The sequence below is a fragment of the Salarias fasciatus genome, chromosome 5 (assembly GCF_902148845.1).
Source record: "Salarias fasciatus chromosome 5, fSalaFa1.1, whole genome shotgun sequence".
NCBI classification, from domain to species: domain Eukaryota; kingdom Metazoa; phylum Chordata; class Actinopteri; order Blenniiformes; family Blenniidae; genus Salarias; species Salarias fasciatus.
Window position 1 is genome coordinate 27,992,389 of NC_043749.1, and position 18,256 is coordinate 28,010,644.

Genomic DNA, 18,256 nt, shown 5'->3' on the forward strand with positions numbered 1-18,256 from the left:
TGAAGTCCGACTTGAGCAAGAAAGAAATCCACAAGAAAGTCAAAAATTAAGCTATTGTCTGCAGTCACAAACCGCTGTGGGAGGAAAAGCAGAAGTACTTCAACCTGACTGAAACGTTACAAAGCATCTAAAAGTTTAAACTCGCAGCCAGGACGTAAACTTTTCCTTCAAGGATCAGACTTTGTTCTGCTTTCAAAAGCCGACGTTCAGAGGACGGACGTCAGCAGCACAACACGCATTTTTATTCCACTTCAAACTAATTATTTCTCCTTCACCAGCTTCTTCATCACCTCCTCCTCCTCTTCCTCCATCTCACTCTGAACCTCCTCCTGCTGCTGCGCCTCCTCCCGTCACTCAGAGGAGCTGCATCGGAGGTCAAACGCAAAACGGTGGAGACAAGCGACGCTACCTCATCACATGAAAGGAGAGGACGCAGCTGAATAAATATAAATCAGAAGTCTGGGAGTGAGAAGGCGTGGAAGCCGTCAGTCTGTCTTACCTTGACATTTGGCCTCCTGGTTGAGAATCCTCTGTACCACCCTGAAAAGAAAGCACAAACAGCAGTGACTAAGACGGATGAGATCCGCAGTTAAAAGCAGTTATGAGTCAGCGCTTTGATAGCAGAGCGACTCTGCGTCAACGTCTCACCACAAAGAGATATTTAATTGAATATATTCCACCTTGAAGATATGAGAGAACGAAAGCAAACAAAACAGCCGGAAACCTGAAAATCGCCGCGTTAGATTTAAAGAGCATCGAGAAACTCAGACAATCTCACGGTGTGTTTGGAAAATGTCAAAAAGAAAACTGATACTGTCAATTTAACTTCGTCAGAAACACAGACAAGAGAAATGTTCTGCACAATCTGCCGATCAGCCCAAACATATCACCACTAAATGCACAAAAAGTCACAGAGACTCGATGCAGACGGGTTTGAAGCAGTGCAGAAGATGGACGGACGGAGCCGAGGCCTTTCTGTTTGAGCTCCACGTGTAAAAAGCCAGATCGGGCTGCAGGACGGGAGCGAAGCGTGCGGTGATGGAGGTCTCAGCAGCTCTTTCCACATGGAGGCACATTCATCAGATTCCTCCGCCGAGCGGAAAACTGTCACACACGGTCCGCTCGGCTCTGAAGATAAACCCTGACAGCTGAAAAAGACCTGTATCCGGGGACTAAATATGTAGAGGAGAAACACCCAGAAACATCCACACGTCCTCTCACACGGCGGGGACATCATTTGTCTCCAGCCGGGTGGAAATAAAACGGATTGTAGAAACGTAAAGGTTGGATGATTTCTGTCAGTCGGGGTCTCGGCGAAGGGGAAGAGACATACAGTGTATATTCACACACAGCCGATTCGATTGCTGCACTGTCGTTATTTTTCATGTCCAAGTATTCATGAGGGAAGCTACGATGATGGGCTGTCCATTTATGAATAACTCCAGGAAATTTAGTTCTATATACCCCATTCAACATGTATGAAACTGTGAAGTTAAAACCTATTTAATCCGACCCGGTTCAAACATTCAGTCATCAAATTTGCAATTATTCAGAATCACATGTATTAAACTTAATTTATCCGAAGCACCATGACACACGTCTCCAAAACAAACACCTCTGAAGGTCGATCAGAAAAGGAGGTGAAGAGAATTCCTGTAAAATAATGACTCAACAGTAAACAGTTCATTCACCACTTCACGCAGGACTCTTCCTCATACTTTCATTTATCATCCGATACAACCTGAGAGTCATGCTCAGCAGTTCCCAGTAATCTGACTTAAATATGCAGATTGAGACTTAATTGGGTGGTTAATTAATAACCAATCAGGATTCATTCATCAGCCTGGTTAGGACGCTGGCGTTTACTCCCCCGTCTCTCATCTTATATGATAATCACACCGAGCGGAGAGGTTTAAATCAGGACTGTGTGTGTGCGTGTGTGTGTGGTGTGTGTGTGTGTGTGTGTGTGTGTGTGTGTGTGTGTGTGTGAGAGAGAGAGAGAGCGAGAGGCGAGAGAGAGAGAGAGAGAGAGAGAGAAGAGAGAGAGAGGAGAGGAGAGAGAGAGAGGGAGAGGGAGAGAAGGAATGTAGGTCAAAGAAAAAAATAAACAACAGTAAGTTTTCTTTATTTATTTTATACCACTGATGCCCAAAGCTGTGGTCCGTGGCCCACTGATGGGCCCTGAAGGTTCTGAAGGAGGGCCGTGAGAGGTGAATTAAAATGATTGAGAAAAAGTTTTCAATTCGAAGAATAATTCTGTTTGTAACAATTTGAAGTGAGGTGTGTTTTTTTCCCTGAAGTTGGTTTCCAATTGGGAAATATTAAACTTAAACCCTGAGTATGAATGAGAAACAAGCTTCCACATGACACATGAAAAAGTTTTTGCACCTGATGTGTTTTACGATTTAAGACTCGTCAAATATTCTCATCAACATCCAGCTGTGAAGAACAAAGTCATTGTTAAGTTGAGAGATAATATTATTTTTTTGTGATAGGGTTAGGGTTAGGGTAACTTTAAAAGGAGAAAACAAAAAACATTAGTTGAGTTTATATGCATATATTAATATACACTGATTGTCATTCGCCCCCATCCATAATAAATTATTCTTCTTGGAGGAAAGTAGGAAGTGGAATGAGTTTAAGCCAATGTAAAATCAGCAGAGTGATGAAACCACAGATTATCACTTCGTGTCAACATCCCCTCTGCACGGCTTCCAGTCCTGGAGAAGCGGAAATTTGCTTGTTGGTGCAGTAAAAGAACCTGAGAGGGTGTTTTTCTTTGTAATTTTGGGTGCGACAGTGATTCAATGGAGGTGTGAGCTGCAGCTGCGACACCAATCTACTGAATGAACCGGACCCTAGCCTTTATACAGCAGAGAGCACTGTGGGTGATGAGGAGAGGGGCGGGTCTCATTCCAGACCAGACACTCGCGGACCAGAACCTGCCGTCAGGGTCGGACGTCTGCGTCCTGGTCTGTCCCGTCCTTGAGGACGTCCTCGGTGTAAAGCGGAGAATGTGACGGATCATTGAAAACACACTCAGAGGGTCAGAACGCCGGCGACACTCTCGTTTCCCACATTACGAGGTTGAAGGAAAGGCGGCTGCTTTAGAGAATCGACACAGTAAATCAATTTCCTGGTTGTGGAAACTGCACGAAATCCTATTTCTGTTCCTTCATAACTGGGATGCTTCAGTATTAATCTGCAAAGCAAATAATGACCAAATAAAGAGAACCCGGACCCCTGAATGAGTGTTCGGCGGTGAAATGTTGCGGAGCTGCACACTCTGAGGCGCGTCTGGAGAGCAGCTTTCTGCTCTCTAACGTAATTAAAGCCTCTCTGTGGCGATGGCCACTTCAGCCCTTCACTCAGCCACCGGCTCGTCCTCTAAATTGCTGCTACGCCCATAATCGAAGTCTGATGCTTTCTCAAGTGCTCTGACGGCAATCCATATTTAGGGAAGTGGAGGATTGGTTTTCTGTAAGCTCGGCTGACATTTCCATCCCACTATCATTATCGGCCCCGAGTTTCTGTAAAAGATGTCACCACCTAGACAGCTAATTTAATTTATGGAGACCTGACTTTGGAAACACATTTGGGACCTAAAATGTGGATAAAACACATATTGAAAGTTGTTTGAGGAAACAGAAATATGTTATTAATCCCAGCGGGAGGGATTTACGCTCCATGCAGAGAAATATTAATTTACAGTAGAAAAAAATAAGATATTAAAAACATAAACAGAAGGGCTCCTGCGGTGCTCTGCAGTGCAAAAATACAGCAGCTAGCTTTATTTCCTGTTGATGTGCCGTAAACTCAGACTGAATGTGACTTTCTGAAGCCTCTTTTCATAATCCCAACCTGAGTCTGGATTTAGGACAAATCCTCATGGAAAATGTGATGATTTATATATGAGGGGGCAGGATTTATGTCTTTATATCGCCAGTCTATGAACAGATTTAAATCTTAGAAATGTAGTTAAAACTCAAACAAATTTTAAGTGTTTTTACATTTATTTGCATTTAATATCATTTACTTCCAGCATATTTTGTAATACTGTGAATGTTAGATTTTTATTTTCAATTTTACAGCTGTCACATTTTTTTAAAACAAAGACATGACAATTAGTTGTGCTTTTCAAAAACTCACAAAAATACTCAACAGTAGTGTCCGATAAAGGGTTAATGTATTTTGTGTAAGGAGGCAACATCAGCTTCTTATATCAAAGTGTTTTAAATGAGGTGTAAATCCTCTCCTGCAGAGATCTGCTGTTCTTTCCTCAACTGGCTCCTCGTGACTTTTATCGACTGACTTTATAACGGGATATTTCTTCCCTTTCTTATGTAAACAGGCTCTGAAGCAGAAAAACTCTCATTCAAATACTCCTGTTTGCTTTAGAGTTTAGCGGCAATGTAAAAGCACAATGTGCTTCAATGCATTATAAATGATTTTAGGTCCCGTTACACGACAACGTTTCAAGTGAAAAGATGGTTTTTACAACTTCGTTTCAGAAAAGTTTTTCCCCTGAAGTTATACAAACTGATTCTCACACATTCCAGCTCAAAATATTGAATTTTTTGTTATTGGAGCAAGTGTTTTGTCCCAACAAGCTCCCATAATGAGTGTGTGTTTTCGTGTTCTGGCATTTAATAAGCGAAACTGAAGCAACTTTTGGAAATGATTGATTTTTTAAAGTGTTTTCCTCGGTGGCTGCGACACAAGCAAACCCCTCCATTAAATCTCCGTTCTGCTGCGCTGACCGGCCCCATTATTTGGAGACGTGTTTCAGTAAATACACTTGGGTGAAGAGGCCAACAAGATTCAAGCAAAACAAATCCACCATCTTTCCCTCCATCATGGCCACAGCGTTCCCCCCCCCACTCGCTGCCCCCCGGGGCGAAGCAATCAGCCCCTGGCACCCGTCCTGCCCAGCTGTGGCTAATGGAGCACGCACTCGCTCATTATCTGGAAAAGACAACATTTCCTGGCTTCAGACACATCCGGGCTCGACTGGCTAATTTCTGTGAGTCGAAGAACGGAGGATCGTCGGCGGAGCATCGGGGGAACGTCGGCCGATGTTCGGCTCTCGTCCGGGCCGCTGCGGCCGGTTAGGGGCTATTTGTGCTCGTAACGTGAGAAGCAGCGCCGACCTTAACTTTGTTTTTAACTGGGCACGTTTGTGACAACAGCGGCATCACTCTATAAGCCGTTAATCTTCAAATACATATCTGACCATGATGCAATGGGGCAAAACATTCGCCTATTAAAAGTGGCTGAAGGAAGGAGACGAGGTGACTGGCAGGTTTTCTCCTGGTTGACCTGAATGGTTTGAAGATAAACCGCTGACCAGCAGCACTCGTCTCTCGCCTCAAAACAATATTCACCGCGTTCACCGGAGCCTCGGTGAAGTTCCACCTCGGCTGCAACAATCATCAAGGACACACTTCCTGTGTGAAACATCCCGCCCACTCGGTACCCGAAGAAGCTGACGGTGAGGTGCGAGGCTTACCTTCACATTTCTCCAGAATCTGCACCGTCTCTCCCACCTCCAGGGCCAGGCCCTGACTCACCGAGCCCCGGAAGTTGCAGATGACTGTTGAGAAAAAAAACAAAAGACAAAGAGGGGAAAGTATTAGATCCTGAGAAGTATTTGGAAAGTTGCAGTGACTCTGAGAAAAGGCTGACAAATTTGTACATTTGTGCATAAAAAACATAATTTGCAGCCACACAAACAGCGAGGCGGTGCCCTCGTCAGGCTCCCCCGTCCGGCCCGTGACGGCTGGGCGGCGTCGGCGCTGAAGCCTGACTGAACACATCTGTCCTGTTCCAGACCCGGCCGATGTTAATATTCCTCATGACTGCACCCGGAAAACAACAGAGCCCGGAAGTCACTGGGTACAGCACCCAAATGAGAGCCAGAGCTGAAACTTTAACCGCAGGCGAGGTTCATTTAGTGAAGGCCGCTCTGATAACTGCTTTATTCACAGTTTTCTCCCTCAGTGAATCAATCTGTGCACGCTCTCTGCCTGGTGTGACGATCTGTGAGACATTTCAGACTGCATTAGATTTGCCACCCTGGAGGTCATGCTTGGAAAGCAAATAGAAAGCTCAGAGGGGTCTTGAAGCACAAAGCGATCGGGTCTGACGTCCCTCTGATGGACAAACTTCACCAGATGGAAACAGACTTCGGTTTTCTTCAGTGCAGAGAGCTCCTCTGTGTTCTTACTGGTTTGCTCTGGGACAGTTGGATCATCCACTTTCAGCTGCACAAAGAGCCATCAGACACTCGATTTCCCCAAGGAAATTTGAGTTTAAAAGGCTGCACAGTTATAAAATTGTCTCGAGTAACAGAAGCAGCCTCCAGTGTTGGTTTCCAGCAGGAAACGGGAGTTTCCCGTGTTAAAGCACAACCGTCCGTTCACCCTGATAATCCCCACAACACTCAGCATGAAGCTCAACAACAGCGATCCCAACCTTCTCCTCTGAAACCTCTGAGGCCTCCTGCACACGACAAAGACTTTCACGTGAAAACCAGAAACTTTCATTATGTTTTTGGCCGTCTGTTCACACGACAGCGGTGCTCAGAGCAACTGAAAACACAACTTTTTGAAAAAACTAAGTAGATGGTTAACAACCCGAACAACAGCACCCACTAGTGGCCCAACATGAAAACTACGTACTTTTCAAAACAGGTAATTCTGCTGAGGTAACTCTCACCATTACTGTACGAAATATGTAATCATACTTCCAATAGACAAACCTACTCAGGTCTACAATTGTTTTAATGTTCTTGGTTACCTGGGAAACGATACGTTCGTAACTGGAATGAGCTGCACAGAAGGAGAAGCAGGATCCTCAAAGAAAACTTGAGAATCAAGGAAGTGATACTATGCTATCATATAAATGTGACAAGTCGTATAAATGACCTCGATTGGAAGGAAAGATCTCCCGTGTTGTGCACATCCATCATCCATCCATCCACCACATCCTCGCTCCATAAACATGTTGTCTCCAGATCAGAAACTCGAGGTCTGAAAATAACTGCAACGACACATTAACAGTCAGCATTAATGACTCGGAGGATTAGCGGGGATTAGTAAACTATTAGTGGATCGGTTGTGAAAACAGACTAAATATAGAGAGAGACGGAGCGGGTGATGACAGAGCGCCACAGAGTCAGCTCTGTCCTCCGCTCAGACCCAACGCAATACAGAAGAATAGCTGTGACCTCAAGACGTCCCGTCCTCATCACAAAGAGACCTTATCCAAACAGCAGCCGGAGAGACGGAGGCATCAGCACACCCCGACGCCTCCTCGCCACTCCGCCAGCGTTCAGAGGAGGCGGCCGGTCACCTCCACACAGGCCGCCACGGCGAAGGACGCAAACACAGACAAACAAACGACGTTTCATCTGCAAGTTTATTGTTCCTGAATGTGATTCCTCAGAGGGTCTGACCAGGAGGTGGAAATATAAGTAATAAGATCTGAGTAATGAAACCCTGTTTGTTTTGCTGTTGAAACAAATGGAATATTTTATTTATAGCTGAAAATACATTCAGATTATTCTGTCTTCATGCCCTGTCTTCCCAGCAGCTCAACAGCATCTCTGAAAGTGACAAACCAGCACCTGAAATTTCAAACGTACGTCACAGAACAAATGGCATTCAAAGGTTGGAAATGTCAGACACAAGTGCAAACAGAGCAGTCTGCTTCCTGGAGCTGATTTTAAACATTCTGATTAACTCTGTCTTTGTTCACATTTAGTTTCAATGCATCATAATTACAGGTGAACCTGTTCATCTCCACCTGAGTGCTTCTTTTCTTCACGACCTTGGTTTGATGACGGTGATCAGTGGACTTTAATTACTGTTATTTAACACATCTGATCGGATTCTGATCGCTTTCTTCGCTGCTTTTATCGACTCATAACTGGATCGCAGACTGACGCGCTCTGTCTCCGTCTGAACGATCCGCTGTGCGACTGACAGCGTCTGATTCAGTCTCTGTCAGACATCCTCTGGCTCTCCTCTCTGTTAACGGACTCGTCAGTCAGTCAGCTGTCACTCCGTCACGCTCTCGCTCGCTCGCTCGCTCCGACCTCCCTTCCTCGTCCAGTCGTGAATTAATCAAAGTCAGATGGAAGCGGAGCGTCAGCCCTCTTTAAATGTGAAGATAAGATCACCTTATCCTCCTCTGCACCTTAAAACTGGACGTTTCAATTACAGAAATTCAACACAAAAAAGTAAATTGAAGACTCTTGAATTCTATTCAGCTTCATCAACTCATTTTCTTTAAGTTGCCTCAAAAGCAGTAAAATGGATGAAGAGTCAGTGTTGAAATGTTAACGTCACATACTTTCATAATAAACTGCTTCACTTTTCTGAGAAACATCTGATGATCCCTGGAGAGTGTGTTTCTGGTTTACTTGTTTTGTTTTTTGTGCAGTTATGAGGATGAGGAGACGATTCGTAAAGAGAAAGAAACTTTGTAAACCCTCCAGAATATTAGAGCCGCCTGAGGCGTCCTCAAACTTCACGATCTGATGCTCTGGATTGGTGCTTTTGGGAGGCAGTCACAGAGCACACACACACACACACACACACACACACACACACACACACACACACACACACACGGATTAGCATTGCTCTATCCAGGCTGCTATTGGCATATGGTTCATCCAACGGATTGGCTCAATAGTCTGACAAATGACTCACATCTGTTAAACCGGTCACACCCTTTACCCTGTGTATGTGTGTGTGTTTTTCTGTGTGTGTGTGTGTGTGTGTGTGGTCAGACAGCTGATCTCAATTCTTGTGCGACTCTAAAGTCTTTGTTTCAATATTTTATAAGGACTTCGTGAAAGACCTTGTTTCAGGACGCTTGGCACAAATTTCAGCAGTGAATTATTTAGAGGAGGAACAGGAGTTTTTTACCCACAACACACACACACACACACACACACACACACACACACACACACACACACACACACACACACACACACACACATCATATTTGTTTAGTCCAATAAGCTCAATTTTAATCTCCACACATGAAAAACATGAGCAAATGTTGCTATTAGAAAGTTTGTTCATAGACCATCCTTTTTTTTGAAGCCATACTTATAGATTATAAAGCAGAAACTGTAAGAAACGTATTATAACTATATGACTTCCAAGCAGTGATGCACTTAACTGTTACCATTTATACACCTTTGTAAGTTATTACTGTTATGAAAAAGAGATAATGATTACCGCAGCAGCATCTTCTTCCCACTAACTGATGTGACGTCAGCTAAAGTCCAGATACAGACTGAGGGAGCCACACGTGACTCAAGTTATTTTCACATTTAATTGGTAGAAAACACAGTCACTCGCCATATTGTGTGTCTGTGGGTACTTTACATGAAACTACACAGAGAGCACCAAACTGCAGCATCATGTTTTGGCTTCTCAATGAGATCAGTGAGAAAATGTGAAAAAATAAATAAATAAATAAATAAATAAATAAAAACATCTCTGAGACGGAGTCTGGCAGCGATTCTAAAGCACGGAGCGCATGGCAACTGTTAGGCCTATAAACCGACACAATGTGTGATGCAAAACAACATAATGAGGGAAAAAATAACATAATTCCCCCTTAAAGCCTCTTAATGGATTTTGCTCCTACTGTAAACAGGCCGCGACTAATGCACATTATGTTGCATTTTGTGGAACTCATGTATTATGCATCCTATCTGCTCAGAACAGCAACATGCAGACGCAGAGGAAGAAACACATCACACACACTTACGGTACACACACAAAGCTGCACATTCAGCATGTGTGTGTGTGTGTTTTCCTTCACTGTACACAGGCGCATTTGCTGTAAAAGATGCAGGTTTACCTGGAGTTTGACATGCGAATAGAATTCAGTGAATAAAATAATATTCATGGTGAAAACTGAAACAGCTTCTTCAGGCGTTTTTGTTCTGCTGTTACCGCGGCGGATCATCGTCTCCCGTTTCCTCCTGTTACGCCAGTCACAAATCCCAACTGTGTCCGTCAAACTGCTGAAACAGCTGAAGTGGAGAGAATGAGCAAACCGGCTAATGAAGCTAAACTGACTAAAACTGGCTAAAAACAAGGGAAACTGTGAGAAAAGGCAAATGGTTTAATAGCCCGACTTTAACGGCTGAAAATAAAATCTTAACTGTATTTACTAAGGTTCGGGTTTTGCAAAAGTTGATGTCATCTGTGTGATAATCTCAGATTTTTTTGTAGCTCCAGGCGAGTTTTATTTGGTGTAAGTATTTAAAAAAAAAAGATAATCATAGCAGTGAATGTTGCTTTACTTTAGTTTGATGAAGGTTCAGTCTGCACGACTGCAGCTACTAACAGACATGAAGAGTCTATACTGGATTTTATACACTGTGTGTGTGTGTGTGTGTGTGTGTGTGTGTGTGTGTGTGTGTGTGTGTGTGTGTGTGCGCGCGCGCGCTACTCTGCCCTGTGAAAAGATCTCCTAATTAAGACATGAAGCTTGTCATTTTAACGTCCTCCATGATGGCCACGGGCGCATACAAGCAAAGTCTCAGGAGCACTCAGCTCTCCAGCAGATGGAGCGTGTGCGTGTGTGTGTGTGTGTGTGTGTGTGTGTGTGTGTGTGTGTGTGTGTGTGTGTTAATGGGGAGGACGAGCGTCTCTAAGTGTTATGGTGGAGAAACACAGTTTCCAGGCGTAGCAGGACGGAGAGGAGACGATGATGAAGGAGGAGGTGCAGCTTCTCCCCGCATGTCTTCATTTATTCATTCGTTCACGTGTGCAGCGGCTGCAGGCTGCCGTGCACACATGCACTGCTTATTTCCTGCAACATTTTACTCTACAAAACCACCAAAGAGAAGGTACAGCCCCATAAATGACGAGATGTAAAGTAAAATGTCAATAAAAGCAGAATACCTCATGTGAAAGTCAATCAAAGTGAGAATCATAGAGTGAGGCACACCTTGTTTCCATGCACACAGCAGCCGAACACTGTGAAGAAATGTCCTAAAAATATCCACAGTAGCGAACTGATGAAGACTTTCCTCTCCTCACACATCTCACCAGGTAACTTGACTCAGCTGAGTTAATATTCCTCCATCCTGGATCCATCAGAACAGGCAGACGTTCACAGCACTGACTTCTGATTGTCCTCCCAGGAAAAACAGTGATGACTGGAGTCTGTACAGAGTTTCATGTTAACGTTTGAATTGTGTGGTTATGACATCTGTCTCACTTTAGATGTTGCTGTCTTGCTTTTGTGTCATTTCCAGTTAATGATGACGTTTTAACTCATTACTACAGCAGTGCATTCTGCCATCCTGTTGACACTGAACCTGCTGGATTCTCATTCCTCAGTGTTGTTACCAGCCACTCGCTCCATGCGCGGTGGAACGATTGTGATTGGCGGATTGCTGCACAGTGTTTGTCAGGTATCCTTGTCAGGAACATTGAGTTCATGTGCCTCCAGCATTGCAGTGACTAGTGGACACACGTACATTGCAACGGTGACGTATAAACGATATATCACTCGGCTCTAATTCTGTTTTTTTTTTTTTTCTTTTTTAAGATAATGATCAAACTTGATGTGAAAGAGCAAAGGAAAGTCTTCCTTGTCAGTGGCTGAGCAGAAGTAGGCCACCTCCAGTAACTCACCGCGGTGAGCATCACACACATCACCAATACAGCGGAGAGTTTGCCCAGATTCATCCCAGATACAGCCGAGATAAAGAAGAGTACACGGATACAGCGACAGATACATCCCGAATGCAGCCGAGATGCAGATGAGATAAAGCCGAGATGCATCTTCAGTATATCCTCAATACAGCCGAGGTCCAGCCGCGATAGAACCGCCGTCGAGCTGAGACTCAGACAACATCAAGTTGAGATAGATCTTCAATACAGCCAGGACAAAGCTGATTTACCGCCAGAATAAAGCAAACACACAACGTCAGCTCTCAGTGTGCCGCGTTAAGCCTGGAGACTCTGTCCCCCCCTGCTATTAACAGGTTAACCGACTCACTGGCACTTCACCCCCGGCAGCTCCAGCTGAAACGTCTCTCTGGTATCGAACGGGTTAGTGTGGTTCAGCGCTGAGCCGCTCACATGGTGAATTTAAATCAGCCTGCTCCAGTCCTCCACAACTCCTCCAGGTCACGATCGGCGGACAGCAGCAGAACACAACGTTTCTACAGTTCAGCTAAACACCCAGAGAAGTGCTGCTTCTGTGGAGTTTCCTGTAAATCCTTCAATCTGTGAGACTCTCTCTGTCAGGTTCATCTGGATGAAGCAGCTCACACACCGATGTGATTCAGTAAACATGAAAAGACGGTTTGATTTTCAGATCTGCATCTCAGAGTTTGATTTAATGGAAAACTGGTTTCTGTCACTCTCCCCTCGTGGAGGGAAGATCACGTCTGACCTCCTCAGTCTCTGCTATCGGCCTCTTCTAAACTGCATTCTGGGGAAAAGTCATTCCAGGCTAAATGTTATTCCAGGCCAGACGTGACGGAAAAAGATGCCACGAGCGGGGACGAGTTGATCTCCTCAAAGCCAGCGTCATTTCGCTCTAATGCCAGCGCTTTATTTAGACATCCACATGACGACGGCGTCCCAGAGCGGGACCACCGCAGGACCGACTGAAGCATCCCAGCATCAACCAGTGTGTGGTATCACTGCTTTTTCCCGCTGTGTTCTCTCAAATTCCTTCAGTGCTATTTCTTCTCCTTACACACACACACACACACACACACACACACACAGACACAGACACACACACTGCTGTTGTTGCTCCCTGTTTTCGAGAAACAGCTTCCACAGATCAGATGACAGCAGCAGATACTGTGTGCCGATACGTTTCATCACCAGTTACATAATAGCATCATTTCATGGCTTGATTTCCCAACATATCCATCCTTCATCGGGGCGCAGGGGCTCAGTCAGCATCACGCCGCCCGGCAATTAGACAGGAGTGAGTCATTAGAGCCAAACGTGTAAGAATATCCAGCAGGAAATGGAAGCTTGGAGGGTCTGAACTCACAGCGATCGTTACTGCATCGACTTTCATTAAGGAGGGAGAACGTCTGCGCACACACACACACACACACACACACACACACACACACACACACACACACACACAGAGAAAAATGGGTTTATGTCAATGAGCAGACCCCACACATAATATGCAAGCGTGTGTTTTTTTGCATCTGTTGTATTTTATGCGTCAATTCTTGTCTCTTTGTGAGTTTATTTTGCAGCTGTCTCTGTGCATGTACCTCCGATTTTAGTCTTTCTCTGAATCACTCAGACACACACACACACACACACACACACACACACACACACACACACACACACTCACACACACACACACACACACACACACACAATGCTGCTATTTCCCTCGAAGAGTAAATTTGCCGCAGAATGCGGGACAAAGCGGCGACACAGACGCAGAGCGAGGTGGACTGCTCGCCGTGTCTGGGGGGTAATTTTAGACGGGACACATTATTCATGAACGTAAACACTGAAATCTGGTTTGGACAGACAGATTAAACGATGGAGACAACCCCGTCCCCCAGTTTATCCTGTCGCTGCGCAAAAATAAAAACGTCCGACTGCCAGATGGAAACATCAGGCTCGGGAGAGACAGAAAGACGCAGTGTTGACTGATGGACGGATGTCTGAGGAGGAGAGACGGAGGGACGCATGAATGGACATACCAGCGCTTTCAGAAGAGATTTTCTTTCCTGACTCCCAGGTGAAATGAAACAAAGGAAAGAGGTTGATGGGAAAGAGAACAAGATGTTTGTGGAGAGCATAAAGCAGCTGCTGTGAAGCTGGAGACGGAGAAAAGGACAAACAGACACGAAGGATTTAAATAGGTGGAAGAGACAGAGGACAGCTCTGTGGCGTTAGCTGTGAGGGAATCGGCAGGGACAGAGGGACAGGACGGAGGGACACGATACAGGAACAGGATGAGACAGGGTGAAGTTACAGGACGGAGGTGTGGAATGGACGGACAGGCTGTAAACTAGCAGTAGTTTCCACCCGGTCACGGATCAAACTGTGGATGAGTTTACAAGAGCCGCTTTCCCCACAGCTCCTCCGACGGTCTCTCAGGACAGCTGTGGTGGCGCTCCCCTGGTAGAACAGGAAGACCCCCCCCCCCACCCTCACACATGTATTCCTGAACAGTAAGAGACAGGCAGCCAAAACAGCTCCAGACAGAAATGTCAGGCCTGGCCCCGGGCTGCCCACGCTCTGCTTCCAGTCTGTTCAAACAGGACGTGAAGACCGCCGAGCAGAAACCTCCAATTGAAGCCGCTTCTCATCAGCTGACAACAATTTACACTCAGAGAACCGACCGACCGACCAGGACTGAGGAACAGGCAGCGCAGGGAGTCCACTGCAGGAGGCAGAACCAGGACCGGAGGCAGAACCAGGGCCGGAGGGAGAACCAGGACCAGAGGCAGAACCAGGACCGGAGGAAGAACCAGGACCAGAGGAAGAACCAGGACCGGAGGAAGAACCAGGACCAGAGGCAGAACCAGGACCAGAGGCAGAACCAGGACCGGAGGCAGAACCAGGGCCGGAGGCAGAACCAGGGCCGGAGGGAGAACCAGGACCAGAGGCAGAACCAGGACCGGAGGCAGAACCAGGACCAGAGGAAGAACCAGGACCAGAGGCAGAACCAGGACCAGAGGAAGAACCAGGACCAGAGGAAGAACAAGGACCGGAGGGAGAACCAGGGCCGGAGGCAGAACCAGGACAGCTGCTTCACAAAGAAGTGACCTGAAGCCATTCTATGGTCTGATTACTGATATCAGTGATACTTTAGTAACCAAGTACAATAAAAAGGTAACATACAAAGACGAGTCACATTCATGTTACTCAAAAGTGTTGCAGAGCTGCTGTCTCTCTCTCTCTCTCTCTCTCTGGACACAGTGGCTGATTAGCATTAGTTTTTGTTTCCATAAAGAATCAGTTCAGAGAACCAAAAAAGACACATTTTTTGCTCCCTTCCTGTAGTGAAACCATTATTCTGCCCTGGCTGCCGTCTCCATGTGTCAGATATGAAATAAATGTGTGTGCCCTCCACTGATTGCTGAATGCCCCCCTGCTTTTGCCCCACACCTCCTCAGACAATGCCCCTGTTGATTTGCCCTTTTGGCAGCTCATCCCCCTGAGTGGTTTCCTTCCTGCACTGCACTCCGGCTGTTCCTGGAATCACTCTGAATCGCTCTGGCTGCGGACGGGTAATCTTCTTAGTGTCATGGGTACCGGGGGCGAGGGTCCGGGCCCCGCCATGAGGAGGGGACGTGGATGGATAGCAGATTGACAGGGCGCTCTGCTGAGGGCTTACGTCCCCTAACCCACTTTTTAGCCACACTCTCACACACATGCTCACACAGATTAAAATGTTTCGGAGCTTTACAAATAATGGCAGCCGTTACATGAAGGCGGGGCTGAGAGGAAATTCAATTACAGGAGGACACTGAAGGAATGAGGAGGGACAGATTTACCATCCTGTTTTCCCCTGCTGTTATATTATTCATGTTTTTTTTTTTTTTTCAAGATTTTTCTGCACAGTTTCAGTAGATCTGGGTTAAGAGGAGGCACGGCGGAGCAGCAGTTTGCCTGAACATGCAAGCTTATCACAAACAAAGGGTTCAAACCGGGGATTTTCTCACTGTGAGGTTAGAGTGCTAACCACTACACCACAGCTACGACCTCAGAAACAACACTGTGGGCATAAAAGCATTCATTTCACACCGTGAGCTTCGGTTCCTTTCGAAAGTAGTTGGTGGTTTTCTTTAAGTTTACTATTTCACTGAACTCCTGTTTGCTGGAGGAGGAGCCTCAGGATCTGCCTCGGTCCTTCTGGCAGCTGCAGCTTTAGCCTGTAGCCTCAGTCCCCGGGATGAGCGTCAGTCTGTGTAAAGAGCATCCTGCTCTTCAGCAGCCTGGATCCCACCTCTTGTAGGACTCAGATTTATTAAATTATCTGCACATCGCTTGAACATTTTGATGTATGCGATGCAGATTTTTGCTGAGCTTGCAGTCGGTTCATCAGATATTCATCCAGTGACACAGATTCCTGCAGGCAGACGGATGCTGTGGCCTCGTACCATCAGTCAGAGCCCAGACAGCCGGCCGCTGCATCACAGGCGCCGCGATGAACTGAGCTCCCCACGTTCTCTACAGCAAGAAATGCCGAAGATTTCTCCACAAGAAATCCTTCAGACTTACAGCACCTCTCACAGTAGACTCCTTTTCCTTTGTTAATCCACAAGAATACCTACAATCAGTCGTGGGATATTGATAAGGTGAACTGCATGTGTTGAACTGAAATAAATAGATCTCCCAGGAGCAAACAGGAGTTTAACAGAAGTAGTAACTGTGGAAATATTAGCCTCAGCTAATGCTGAACGTAACAGAAGCTTCTGTTATGTTGTATGTTTCACATTCTAAGTTACATTTCCAAACATTCCATCAGACAAATCTCATGAAGGGATGCTAATGTTTATTTAGCAGGACTAATGTTAATCCAAGTGACTGCAGATACAGGCTAATATTGCTTCATGTTTCTTTTAGGAGGACCTAGTTAGTTCTGGATTAATTAGACTCCTCGTCCAGTAAACTGGAGGTTGGTCAAATAGTAACCATTAAAGTTAAACTGCTTTGGGAAATGCTAAAGCTGCACATACAGAGACAGCACATGGAATGATTTCAGGCAGAACAAACTTCTGTGAGCGATTACTACTTTAGTAATTAGTTTGAAAAAATGAATTACACAGATTACTGCATTTTGTTTACTGTGTGTGTGTGTGTGTGTGTGTGTGTGTGTGTGTGTGTGTGTGTGTTTGTGTGTTTGCTGAGTGAATATAATCTGTGCTGCAGACAGAGCAGAGAACAGCAGGTCAGACCTGATTCTCAGCCTCTGCTGGCAGGAACCGTTCTAATGAAATCTCTTGTTCTGGACATTAGAAATTAAACGGACGGATATTGTTGCACAAAAACCACTTTGGGAAATCAAAGTTGAACAATTGAATTCTTGTTTTTTGCGGCAGCAGCTCATTGAACCAGCGGGAGACGGAGACAGATGGCTGGTAGAACCAGCTGAGAGGGCGGATGAGGGTGAAGAGGGGAACCTGCTTTAAACCTGACAAATAAAGAGAGACCGAGGCCACAACGTTCCTCTGAACTGCTCACTGATGTTCTCCAGACACAGGGAGCAGAACGGAACGAGTTCTACAAGAGGCTACGATGTTCCACTGAACTGTTCAGACAATGTTTAAACTGGTTTTAGGACTGAATTCAGATCTGTTTTGAACTGAAGCGTGTCCAGAGTAATTTGCAGGAAACCTCTTGATGGTTTTCTGGCTGGTGTTCTGGATTCAGATCGGTTTTTAAAATGGATTAAGTCTGGTGTTTGATTTTGGGGGCTGAAGTCAGACTGGACTCTATCATCCTGTACATTTAGACCAGCTTGTTTTCGGTAGGTTGAATGACTATCTGAAGCCTCGTCGCTCGACAGCTTCACACACTCTGAGCTTGTGTGCACCTGCCACTGTTTTTAGTGAATCGCATATCAGAATTTATCTGCATTGTGTCAGAAGAGAACCCAATATGTAAAAGACGGAGCGGGAATCAAAATGAATGAAAATAAATTTATCCTGAATTTTAAGGAAATACTCAGTGTGTAATGACCTGATTCTGCCATAGGGGGCAGCAGAGAGGGAAAAGATTTAAAGAAAGAGATCAGCTTCAAACAACAAAGAAAAAAACTGTTAATAGTTGAGAAATTATGGGTGAAAAAGAGAAAATGTGGAACAAAGTGTGTTTTGATGTGAATATCCAGTTTTCAGGTGTTTGACCTCTGCTTTCTAAAACATCTCCATGTGAGAGCAAGTCGTTCAAATATTTTCCCCTCATTAATATTTAAATTCATGCAGCAAGGTGCTACTAAACCTAATTAGATTTTCCCCTCCACGGGGGAATAGCTTCAGAATGATGTTTTGATTATGTATGGTGTTTGAGTTTACAAGGACACGAGTGGAAAAAAAGGCCAAATATACTCAAATACTTCAAGTCAGGCAGAATCTGAGGACGGCTCACCCTTTAACGCAGAGTGAAAAACCTTGAATATATCTGACGACTTCCTTCACAGACACGTACAGCCGCGTGGCATCCATCGCACTGGGTTTGCGCTTGTAGCGCCTCAGAGC

At 45.4% G+C, this 18,256-nt stretch overlaps 1 long non-coding RNA gene across 1 annotated transcript in view; it reads right to left on the reverse strand.

Annotated features, from left to right (window-relative positions):
* Nucleotides 1-498: 498 nt before the first annotated feature.
* The window catches only part of LOC115388926 (uncharacterized), a 39,951-nt gene continuing 22,193 nt past the window's right edge, over nt 499-18,256 (reverse strand). Inside the window, exons 2-3 of the long non-coding RNA XR_003931531.1 lie at nt 5,510-5,593; nt 499-540 (exon numbers count right to left, since the gene is read on the reverse strand). This is a non-coding gene — a long non-coding RNA (uncharacterized LOC115388926). The remainder of the gene's footprint in view (nt 541-5,509; nt 5,594-18,256) is intronic.